Raw genomic sequence first — 12,490 nt, 5'->3', positions numbered from 1 at the left:
ATGGAATCACTGAGTTTCCTAAGTCTGTCTTCATGATTTAATAGTTTTCTTTCCTTCTTTTTTGTAGCTTCATTATTTTCCATAATTTTATCTTGTATATCACCTAGTCTCTCCTTTGTTTCTTCAATCCTCATGAGTATAACCAGTTTTGCATCTCAGTTATGGCATTTTTTAAATTTCAGACTGAGTAGTTTTTAAAGACCATTATGTCTGCAGGAACGGTTTCTAGTGTCTTCTATAATTTTTATAAAGCCCAGCTAGTAGTCTTATGACTGTGATCTAAATTCTTGCTCAGATATATTGCTTATATCTGTTTTCAGCAGATCCCTATGATTTCTTCTTGACCTTGCTTTTGGGGCCAGTCTCTTCATTGGATCATTTTGGATAGGTTTCTGTCTTTTATGTATTATGAAAGCTTGTTATGCTTCCTGCACCTCAGAACAATGCCATATCAAAAAGAGGTCATGCACGTGCAGGGCCTGGCACTTCAGGAACTGTTTCTGGTATAAATTGTGTGCACTCTACTATTGTGTTTTAGCTGCTCTTTCCCACTGATCAGAATTCTGCAAAATTTCTCTTTGCTTGCACTGGGGTGTGTTTGGACATTTAACTAGCTGTGCTTTTATTTGTTTGTTGAAATAAGCCTTGGGGGGGGGGGAAAAAAAAAAAAAAAAAAAAAAAAAGAAAGCCTAACCAAAAAAAAAAAAAGGAAATAAAAAAACAATCCAACAAACAAAAAACAATCCAACAAACAAACACACACAAAAAGCCCAAACAAACAACAACAACAACAACAACAAAAAAGTAAGTAAGGCCTTACTATAAGGCCTGATTCCAAAGGAAAAAAAGAAGAAAAAGAAAAAAAAATACATAACCTTTTCCTATTTCCACCAAAACTGAAGGTGATGCTTCAAAACACTGTATGGTGAGTACACTTGATGCCTGTAGGGTGCTGCCTGGGCTGGTCTTCTGGGAGAGCGGTCTGCTGTGCTGGCTCAGAGTCAATCCTGCCCCAATAAATATGCATTTACTAGGTATGGGGAATTGGGTTTGGTATAAGCGGCTCTTGCCTCCAGTGGGGGCTGCTTTATTATTTTCTAAAGTCTGAACATGTTGGTGGTAAAGGGAAAATGGTGTCACTTTATTCTCTCATTTCTGCACAGGCGATCTTACACTGCCCTCCCTCCCCACACACACACTTGTTGCTCAGAAAACCCTCACAGAAAAGCAAGGTGCCATCAGTGTGCCTGGCACCACAGTTTTCCCACATTTTATCTTTGGTGCATGACTGGGATTCAAAACTCCAAATCTTAAAGGACCCAGTACTGTGCAGATCCAGTCCCTCCTCTGGAGAAGAACCTCCCTGCAGCATTGTGCCTAGTGTCCTTTGTCCCAGAAAACCAGTCCCACACCTGCAAGGTGACCAGCATCTATTTTGTAGCACTAGGAAAATCAACAACCAAGTTATCCACCCTCTGTGTGTGTCCCTGCCCCTGCAGATGAAAGAGCGTTTGCTGGTGACTGCAGGGGCTTTTTCCTTGGAGAAGGAACATACACTCCTCCAAATGTACTCCAAGAAGGGGGACATTCTCTCCCAGTGTGAGTCAGGAGATCCCTACACCATCTGTGCACTCTCTGGATAGAGCCCCCCTTTTCCCCAGGAGCATGCACTACAGTTCCAATCTGGCAAAAGTAACACACTTCCAAAACCTCAGAGTTTGAGCTTCACATATTGTTTGCACAAAACCTGTGATCATCAGTTTCCTTTTGCTCCCCAGTCCATTATCTGGAGAGGTTTTCTTTCTCCCATACTCTCTCAACCCATCTTTCTCTTTTTCTTCCTTTTCTTCTCTTTCCTGAAGACATGGCTCCCTACCCTCTGCAGCAGGGCAGTTTTTTTCTTCCTCAATTCACTTTCACACACCCTGCACCTGTCACACTGTGCCCCTTCAGCTGTGGAGATGCTTCCAATCCTCACATTGATTTCCTGGGTGTTCCATGTGATCTGACCTCAACAAAGCTATATTTCAGAAGCAAGGGTCCCCCTACTTCTCTGCCATCTTAACTCCTACTTTGTGTGTTTATTCTGAGAATTAAATGAGATAAACCTAATGGGTCAGTATCTGGCATATAAGTGCCAAAAATAGCTATAATGAGAAGGTACTATGCAGGATAATAAATATCTGATAAACTAAATCCTACTAAGGCAAAGGTTCTCAAACTTTAGCATGCATCAGAATCACCTGTAGGCTTTTGAAAACACAGATTGTCTTTCTCCACCCATTCTTTAGGTCTGGAGTGGGACCAATAATTTGCATTTGTAACAAGCTTCCAGTAGATGCTGTAGCTGGTGGCTTTAGCACTACACTTTTTTAAAAATTTAAGTTAATTTATTTTGTTTCAGTGTTCCAAAATTCATTGTTTATGCACCACACCCAGTGCTCCATGCAATACATGCCCTCCATAATACTCACCACCAGGCTCAACCAAACCCCTATCCCCCTCCCCTCCAAAAACCTCAGTTTGTTTCTCAGAGTCCACAGTCTCTCATGGTTTGTCTCCCCCTCCAATTTCCCCCAACTCACTTCTCTCCATCTACACTTTGAGAACCGCTGAGGTTTAGCAGTTTAATATTCCCCTCTGAGCAAGTATTGATGTTCTAATATACCCCAGGGGTATTATTATGGTAGAACTCAAGATACTTCAGTTGATATATGGTGGGAATATATTCTGGGGAAGAGATATCTTTATAGGAAGATGACTATTCCATTTAATTTTAAGGTGAGTTTTTGTCAGCTGCCCTGTGCTGTTTTCCAAAGCAGTGGACAGATCAGAGGTTGTTCTGGATGGAATTTTTCTAATAGAGTAGAAGCAGCTTTGAGAGACTTTTTTTTTTTTTTAATTTCTGGCACTATGTTAAGAGAGCTGCCCTTTCCATTCTTTCATATTATCCTCTAATTTGGAAAAGATACAATTAAAGTTGCATGCATTTATAGAAGAATTTAATATATGTATAAACATATGTTAAAACTTGTAAAACATATCAAGATGGTTGTGATCTGATTATTTCCCACCAAAATGTGTTAGAGAAATAAAGATATTTCCAGTGCGATTGGGGAGGCTATGAAAAATAGACAAAGGCTGTAAAATTTTTACCCCACTCAACAGCTGCTGACATCATCGTTTCTAGACGGAATGATACTGTGAACCCAGTGAGGAGGTTGGCAAAGCTTTTCTGAAGCATACTCTTTCAACATTTCCTTTTAGTGACTCTGCCAGGTACTCCCCTCACATTGCCCAGCCCTGGCTTCCCAATTTACCAACACTATTTCTGGACAGTGGGCATTATCTGTGTTAAATCTCACCCTAGTCGAAATCTATTTTGACTTGATTTCTATTTGTCTGATATCTGGTTAGGCATGGGCAGTAAACATGCTGAATTTAGACACAAGAATTCACACTGGATATGTGAATGGTTGATACTGTTTAATGGGATATTTATTTCAAAGAATTTACATGATAAGAAGTAGCTGAAACAAGTGAGTCAAATACTGGAAAGCCAGGCATTTGGGCCAATAGCAGATAATTTTGTTTGTTTTTATTTATTATTATTTTTTAAATATGTGTGTGAGATGGTGGGGGTGGAGGGACTTTGAACCATTTCTCACATTGTACTCTTTCCATCTTTGGGAGCAGGTAATTTGCTTCCTAGATGGTATTTGGGCAATAAGTTCCAATATTCTCAAAGTAGGGAAAGTGGGGAGACTCCTAGAATCTTAGCACCACAAGTGGTTGGGTTTGACCTTAGAGAGATCACTCAATATCTTCACCTCCAGATATTCATCTATAAAATGAAGTTAATAATATTCTGCCCCATCTTGCACTATAGTGTTGTGAAAATGAATCTTCATGGCACATGTGAAAGTATCCTGTAAATTAGTGGGTATTAGAGAAATTCAAGTTTTTGAATAATTGAATAATTTTGATGGTGAAAATAAAAATAAATCCTTGCTGTATGGGTTTCAACAACAGCATATCAATGTATTTGGGGGGTGAAAAATAAGTTGAATGATAGTAAATTTTTTCACTGTAGAAAAGTTGTACTGAATTATTAAAAAGTGCTCTTTTGATGCAAATTAACTTTAATGTTACAATTCCTTATATCTTAGAGCCAAGAAAGCCCACTGATTTGATGTGCTTATAGCATATTTACCAAGCATGTCCTTCTCTGGGTCTCAATATCTATGTGTTCCTTGAAGGACTAGGAGGCCTGGACATTCATAAATAGAATGGTTTTCTGAGTATTCATAGGGAAGAAAGAAGAGGTGAAGCTGGCTGCCACCACAGCCTCCTCTCCTGTTCAGAGTAGATAGCCTGAGGACCAAAGAAGAAATGGCAACACTTTGTAGGGGTCTGTACTCTGGAGGCCACTTTATGAACCCCCAAATGGCCCCCTGCTGCTCACTTCAGTGAGCTGCTTTCAGTGGAAGATTTATAAGATCTAAAGACACTCCAGGATAGTGAAATGCTTCTCTACACTGCCTCATAGCTCCAGGCAATAAGTATAAAATAATTGCTCACTTGAAATTTTCCAGGATCACTTCTTTTTAAAGCATTCCACTGGGGAAAAGAAGCAGCTAACTTACTGGAGAGTCTTACTGTATTTGCCATGGTATCTGCAGTTCTCAGCCTTCAGCTCCCAGTACTGAATTAAATGAGCAGGGATTGTTAATGCAGAGGTTTAAGATAATGAAACTCTGTGTGCTCAACCCCAAAGGCCCTAACAGCCTGCTATCCTCAGAAAAGCAGTGACTCCTAGCTAGTTAGACAGCTTCCATGTTAATCCAGATAATCCAGCACAACTTGCTCCAGGAGGGGGGGAAAAGGCTGCAAAGAAGAGGTTATCATGTCTTTGTAAGGTAAGCATCAAGAATTGTTCTATTGTTGCACTGGAGCTTAATTTAGGGAATGGAGTTGGGCAAGCAGGTGACAGCTTATTTCTAAAATGTTTACTTTCATACAATCAAGAAGGATGCTTCAGACAGGAATAACCTTATAAATAGATACATTATAATCTCCTACTAATAAGCAAATTTCTTATAAGCCTTGCAATCATGCATCAAATTCTACTTGGAAGTGGTTATTTTAAGCATTACCTTCTTCTTAAGACCTTAAAATAGGAAGCAGTGTATCCAATGATTGAAAGCCAAGGTTCCAATTGAGACTCAGTCATTTACTAACACTTCTTCCTAGGCAAGTTGCTTAATTTCTCTAAGTTCAGTTTCCTCATCTGTAAACTACGATAAATAATAGTACTTTCCTTGAAGAGCTGTTGTGATAATTAAAAAGACAACATTTATTGAGTGCTTAGCACAATGTTTGGCATGTAAGAAATATTTTTTTAAAAAATTGGAGCACTGGGTGTGGTGCATAACCAATGAATCTGGGAACACTGAAAAAATAAAATTAAATTTAAAAAAAATTGTAGCTCTGAGGTCCCCTGGGTGGCTCAGTTAGTAAATTAGAGTTACCCAACTCTTGATTTCAACTCAGGTCATGATCTCAGGGTTGTGAGATTTAGCCCCATGTCAGGTTCCTGCTGAGCCTGGAGCCTGCTTAAGATTTTCTCTCTTCTAAACAAGAGAGGGAGGAAGCCACCAGAAGCAACCAACTGGAAAGTAATACCACAATAAGAGAGAGCCGTGTGATTGGGGACCAGCATTAACTTGGATTCTGGTTAAAAGCACTGAAAAAGAGCAAAAGATCTTAAGGGGAAATTGGTGGAATCCGGCAGTTGTGGGCACGGGTTTAAGCCCACGGACACAGGATGCACACCACCGGCGCCATGCCAGAGACAGTGCAGCGAAGCATCCAGGCCTTGTTCCCTGAGACGCCTGCAGGTGTGAGAGCGTCTGGGTGGTGGCTGGCATGAGAGAGTCTGGTGTGGATGCCAGCCAGCACTCTCTAGAACCACAGCCTTTTGCACTTTGCATGCATGCTGTGCAACCTGGGTGTGAGGTCCATGTGGGCTCTAGCCTGTGCTCTCTGGGACCAGCGGGAGTCTGAACACTCCAAGCCTGGGCCTACATGAAAATCTCAGTGTGCTGTCTCTGGTTGGGATCTCTTGGAGGGTCTGGACCTGCTCAGACAGCCATGGCAAAGGCAGCCACTGGAAGGGAGCTCTCTGGACTGATATTGCTCTCAGTTTTAGTAGCACTGGAGTGCAGAGACAAATGGGAGCTCCTGTGACCCCTGAGACAGTGGCTGGGTACTTGCTTTGCATTTGGGAGGTGGAAGAAGGGGAGTCTGTGTGTTCTGGACCACCCAGAGGGGAATAGACTGAGGCTTCTCTCTGAGACCAAGGTCTGGGTGCAGTTTGCTTTGCTCTAAACCTCCGAAAAGCTGCCAAAAGCCACCCAGGGCGGGAAAAAAAACCCTGCAGAGAACAAAAGCCTGAAAAAATCCATTTCCTCGGTGTCCAGCCCCTTGATAGGGGCAGGAGGACTCAACCTAAACAAGACTACCTGAAAAACCACAGGGCAGGCCCCTCCCCCCAAAAGCCAACCCCCAAAAAACAAAAACAAAAACAAAAACAAAAAAACCAAGAAGACAACCACCACAGAGTCCTCATAAAACTAAAACCCCAATATCAGGGGAAAAGAAGATATTAAATTCCGGGTATTGCCCTAAAACCTGTACACTTCATAGATACAACTTTTATTTTTAATTAGTTCCTACTATTCTCATTCTTTTTAATTTTTTATAATTTTTAACCTATTTACCATCATGAGAGGTTCAGTACAACAAACTCCATAATAACCTTTTACTTGAACTCTTTCAATACATATAACCTGCACTTTTTTTTTGCTTTTCTATTTTTTTAATATTCATATAGAGATGAGCTTCAAGGTAATCCTCTTTCTCCAATCAATACTACCCCATATATAAACTAGTTTCAATCCCTCTTTATCTCCAGAAAGTTGTCCTTTAACAAAGGTATCAAGATACATCCAGGAAGAATCAAAATAACCTTCCTCGCCCACACTGAGGATTTACAACCACCCTCCCATCTTTTACTTCTGTCAATGTTTCTGTGTATTTGTTTTTGTTCTAGTATTATATAAATCTTATACTCAGGGTTCATTTTGGCTGGGTTCTTCTTTCTTGTCATTTACTTGTGCCGGTCTTTTTGTTTGTCCATTCTTGTTTGTATATCTTATAAATCTTACCTTTGGACCCCATTCTGGCTGGGATTTCTCTTTTTCTTTTTCCTGTCTCTCATTTTTTTCTTTTTTCTTTCTTTTTGGTGGTGACTCCTGATTGCTCAGAAGCATTATATGGTGCACCTTGCCTGAATCACGGTTCATACATTCAGCTACACATCCCCTCAGTCATCTCTCACCAAAATGACTAGGAGGAGGAATTCCCAACAGAGGAAAAATTTCAGAGACTGTGCTCTATCCATCAGAGCTATTGGATATAGACATAAACAGTATGTCAGAAAGGGAATTCAGGGTAACAATTTTCCAGGCAATGGCTAGGTTGGAGAAAACCATTAATGACAACATGGAATCAATTAGGGCAGAAGTGAAAGCCACAAGGGAAGAGTTAAAAATGCTATCAATGAGTTCCAGTCTAATCTAAATTCTCTAGCAGCTAGGGTAACTGAGGCAGAAGATAGAATTAGTGATCTAGAGGACAAACTGATAGAGAAAAAGGATCAGGAGGATGCCTGGAACAAACAGCTTAGAAGTCATGAAAACAGAATTAGGGAAATATATGATACCATGAAATGTTCCAACATCAGAATTACTGGAATCCCTTAAGGGAGGAGAAAGAAAGAAAGAAGACAAGAGGATATAGTGGAACAAATTCTCCATGAAAATGTTCCCAATCTGGGAATGGAACCAGTGTTCATGTCCTAGAGGCAGAAATGTCTCCTCCCAAGATCACAGAATCTAGAAAGACCTTGAGACACTTGATTGTGAGACGGAGTAATCATAATTTTAGACAGGAGCTCTTGAAAGCAGCTAGTGGGAAGAGATTCCTTACATACACAGGAATGCCCATCAGAATAACATCAGACCTGTCCATAGAAACCTGGCAAGCTAGAGAGGGCTGGCAAGGTGTATTCAGGGCACTAAATGAAAAGAAGATGCAGCCAAGAATACTTTATCCAGCAAAGCTGACATTCAAAATGGATGGAGAGATAAAAAGCTTCCAAGACCAACAGGGTTTAAAAGAGTATGTGACTACCAAGCTGATACTACAAGAAATTAAGGGGGGTTTATAAAAGAAGAAAGAACCCAAGAGTGACATAAAACAGAAATTTAGGGAGACAATCTATAGAAATAAGGACTTAACAGGCAACACGATGTCAATAAAAACGTATGTGTGCAACCACATTCAGGGATATTGGCTTTTAATTCTTTTTATAGTGGATCTGTTTTGGTATCAGGATGATGATGACCTTCTGGAATGAGTTTGGAAGTTTCCCTTCCTTTTCTTTTTCGTTTTCCTTCTTTCTTTCTTTCTTTCTTTCTTTCTTTCTTTCTTCCTTCCTTTCTTTTTTTTTTTTAATACTTGGAGAAGAATAGGTCCTAGTTCTACTTTAAATGTTTGGTAGAATTTGCCTGTGAAGACATTTGGTTCTGGGCTTTTTGTTTTATGGGGGTGCTTTGATTACTGATTCAATTTCTTTGGTGGTTATTGGTCTGTTCAAGTTTTCTATTTCTTCCTTTTTCAGTTTTGACAGTTTATATGTCTCTAGGAATTTATCCATTTCCACCAGTTTATCTAGTTTGCTGGCATATAGTTTTTCATAATATTATCTTATAATAGTTTATATTTTGTAGTTTTGCTTGCTATTTCTCCTTTCTCATTTGTGATTTTATTTATTTGGTTCTCTTTATTTGATAAATCTAGATAGAAATGTATCAATTTGTTAATTTTTTCAGAGAACCAGCTCCTGCTTTCATTGGTCTGTTGTATTGTCTTTTTGGTTTCTATATCATTTATTCCTGGCCTGATATTTATTATTCTCTTCCTTTTGTTGGCTATAGATTTCACTTATTGTTCTTTATCTAGCTCTTTTAGGTGTAAGGTTGTTTTTGGTGGGGGAGAATTTTTCTTTCTTCTTGAAGTAGGCCTGTATTGCTATATACTACTCTCTTAGGACTGCTTTTGCTAAACCCCAAAGGTTTTGTTCTGGTGTTGTCTTTTTTTTTTTTCATTTGTTGCCATGTATTTTCTTTATTTGTTCTCTGATTTCTTGTCTGACCCATTCGTTATTTGGTCTCATGTCGTTTAACCTTCACTTATTTGTGGTCTTCCCAATTTTTTTCTTCTTTTCTTCTGTGACTTCTGGTTTTATAGCATTGAAGTCAGAAAAGGTGCCTGGTATAAATTGAGTAATTCTGTATTTGTTGAGATCTGATTTTTGATTTAGTATGTGATCTATTTTGGAGAATGTTCCATGTGCACTTGAAAAGAATGTGCATTCTCCTGTTTTATGATGAAATGTTCTGAATATAGCTGTTAAGTTAATCTGGTCCAGTGTGTCATTTAAAGCATTGTTTCCTCATTTAATTTCTGTTTAGATGGTCAATCAATTGATTTAATTGGGGAGTTAAAGTTCCCTACTACTATTGGGTTATCAATTAGTTACTTTACGTTTGTTGTTTTTGTTAGTTTTTTTTTTTTAATGTATTTGGGTGCTCCATTTTGGGTGCATAAACATTTACAAGTGTTAGAACTTCTTGTTGGATAGTGCCCTCTGTTATTGATATAAAGCCCTTCTTTTTCTCTTGTCACCATCTTTCTTTTAAAGCCTAGTTTGTCCAAGATAAATATTGCTACCTCGGTTTCTTTTGACAACCATTTGTATGATAAGTTATTTTTCATGCCCATACTTTGAATCTGCAAGTACCTTTAGGTATAAAATGAGTGTCTTATAGATAACATGCTGATTTTTTAATCCTTTTTTTTCAAAATTTTATTTAAATTCTAGTTAGCTAAGATATAGTGTAATAATATAGTGTAATACTGGTTTTAGGAGTAGAATTCAGTGACTTATTTCATAATTCTTCTTTTTATTCAGTTTCATTTTCCATATTTTGTCTTCTATCTCACTAATTTGTTATTCTGTTTGCGTCCTCCAGTCTGCTGCTCGTTGTATCAAGACTGTTTCCAATATAAGTTACTACATTCTTCATTTCTGATTCATTCATACTGTTCACTTCTCTTTTGCTACTTTCTTTTGGATTTATTAAGTGGTTCACCCCATTTTCCATTTGCTATTTTGGAAGTGGCATGTCATGTTCTTAGCAGTATCCTTTACATTTTAACATGCATAGTTAATTTAATGCCTTAATAATCATATGTTCTTTCTTGCTCTTTTCCCCCTTTACTATTTTGGATGTCACATACCATTTTCTTAGCATTATCATTCACATTTTAACATGCATAGTTAATTTACTGTCTAAATAACTGGATATTCTTTCCTTCTCCTTAATAATACAAAGATTTTTAAACATTTAACCAGTTACTTCATCCTCTGTCATATGTTTTTATTGTCTGGTTATGATTGTTCTACCTTTTTTATTTCAAAAATTAGTCATTACAGTCATTTTGTTAGTATATCTCTGTATCTACCCATGCATTTACTAATTACTATGCTTACTAAGACTTTCATCATATCAGGCATAATTATTGTTTCTTATGATGTACAGTCAGACATTCTTCACAGCTTCTATAGTTGCAAGTTCACCTCACTAAAATTTATTTGTAACCTGAAAATCATTCCACAATATGCTTTCAGGGTCATTCACGCATATGTTCAGCCACTGGAAATTTGAGTGTCCAGAGGTACATGTCCCCAGCCTCAGGTTAAACAGTGTTATGTTCTACCTTCTTATTTCAGTTCTCATACTCTACACAAATATCTTTTCCACTTTCTATCTAGTGCCATTTTTTGTGCATTTTTATGCTTATAGTTGGTGATTTACCTGATCCCCAAGTATAGTGTTGAAGTACTGTGTAGTGTTCCTAAGTGCAAGGCTGTGGTGTGCCTTATGTAGAATATATGTATACTAGAAAACCTTCTTTCAAGTATGTGTTATAATGCTCTTGGCCATGGATTAAATGCCAATGAGTCACAAGCATTTAATTAGTCATTTAAAATATATTAAATGAGGTTTGTTAAAACAGAAACAGACAAGATCTATAGTCTAAAAATTATAAAACACTGATGAAAGAATTGAAGATTACACCAAGAAATGGAAAGACATTCCAAGCTTATAGATTGGAAAAACAAATACTGTTAAAATATCTACACTACCCAAAGCAAACTACACATGAAACACAATCCCTTTCAAAATACCACTCGCATTTTTCACAGAGCTGAAACAAGCAATCATAAAATGTGTACAGAAGCGCAAAAGACCAGAAATAGCCAAGGCAACCATGAAAAGAAGAAAAATAAAAAGCAAAGCTGGAGGCATCAAAGTTCCAGACTTGAAATTATATTGCAAAGCTGTAGTGATGTAAACAGTATAACAGTGGTACAAAAATAGACACACAGGGGCGCCTGGGTGGCTCAGTGGGTTAAGCCTCTGCCTTCGGCTCAGGTCATGATCTCAGGGTCCTGGGATCGAGCCCCACATTGGGCTCTCTGCTCAGCACTGAGCCTGCTTCCTTCTCTCTCTGCCTGCCTCTCTGCCTACTTGTGATCTCTCTCTCTCTGTCAAATAAATAAAATCTTTAAAAAAAAATAGACACACAGATCAACAGAACCGAGTAGAAACCCCAGAAATGAACCCACAACTACATGGTCAATTACTCTTCAACCAAGAAGGAAGGAGTAGCCAATGGGAAAAAGACCATCTCTTCAACAAATGGTGTTAGGAAAACAGGACAGCAACATGCAAAAGGATGAAACTGGACCACTTTCTTAAACCATACACAAAAATTAATTCAAAATATATGGAAGAGCTAAATGTGAGACCTGTAACCATAAAAATCCTGGAGGAGAACACAGACAGTAACCTCTTTGACCTTGGCCACAGCAACTTCTTTGGATACATCTCCTGAGGCAAGGGAAACAAAAGGAAAAATAGACTATTGGGACTTTATTAAAATAAAAAGCTTTTGCACAGCAAAGGAAACAATAAAACTAAAAGGGAACCTACAGAAGGGGAGAAGACATTTGCAAATAATATGTCTGATAAAGGTTTAGTACCTAAAACATATAAAGAACTTATAAAACACAACACCCCAAAAATGAATAATCCAACTGGAAAATGGGCAGAAGATATGATAGACTTTTTTCCAAAGAAGACATACAGATGGTCAACAGACACATGAAAAGATGTTCAACATCACTCATCATCGGGGAAATACAAATCAAAACTACAATGAGATATCACTTCACACTTGTCAGAAAGGCTAAAGTAAAAAACACAAGAAACAATAGGTGTTGGCAAGGATGTGG

This window comes from Enhydra lutris, unplaced genomic scaffold (genome assembly GCF_002288905.1).
Source record: "Enhydra lutris kenyoni isolate GAN:26980312 unplaced genomic scaffold, ASM228890v2 scaffoldscaffold79, whole genome shotgun sequence".
In the NCBI taxonomy this organism is placed as follows: Eukaryota; Metazoa; Chordata; class Mammalia; order Carnivora; family Mustelidae; genus Enhydra; species Enhydra lutris.
The sequence above is the reverse complement of the archived record's forward strand: the minus strand, read 5'-3'. Positions refer to the sequence as shown.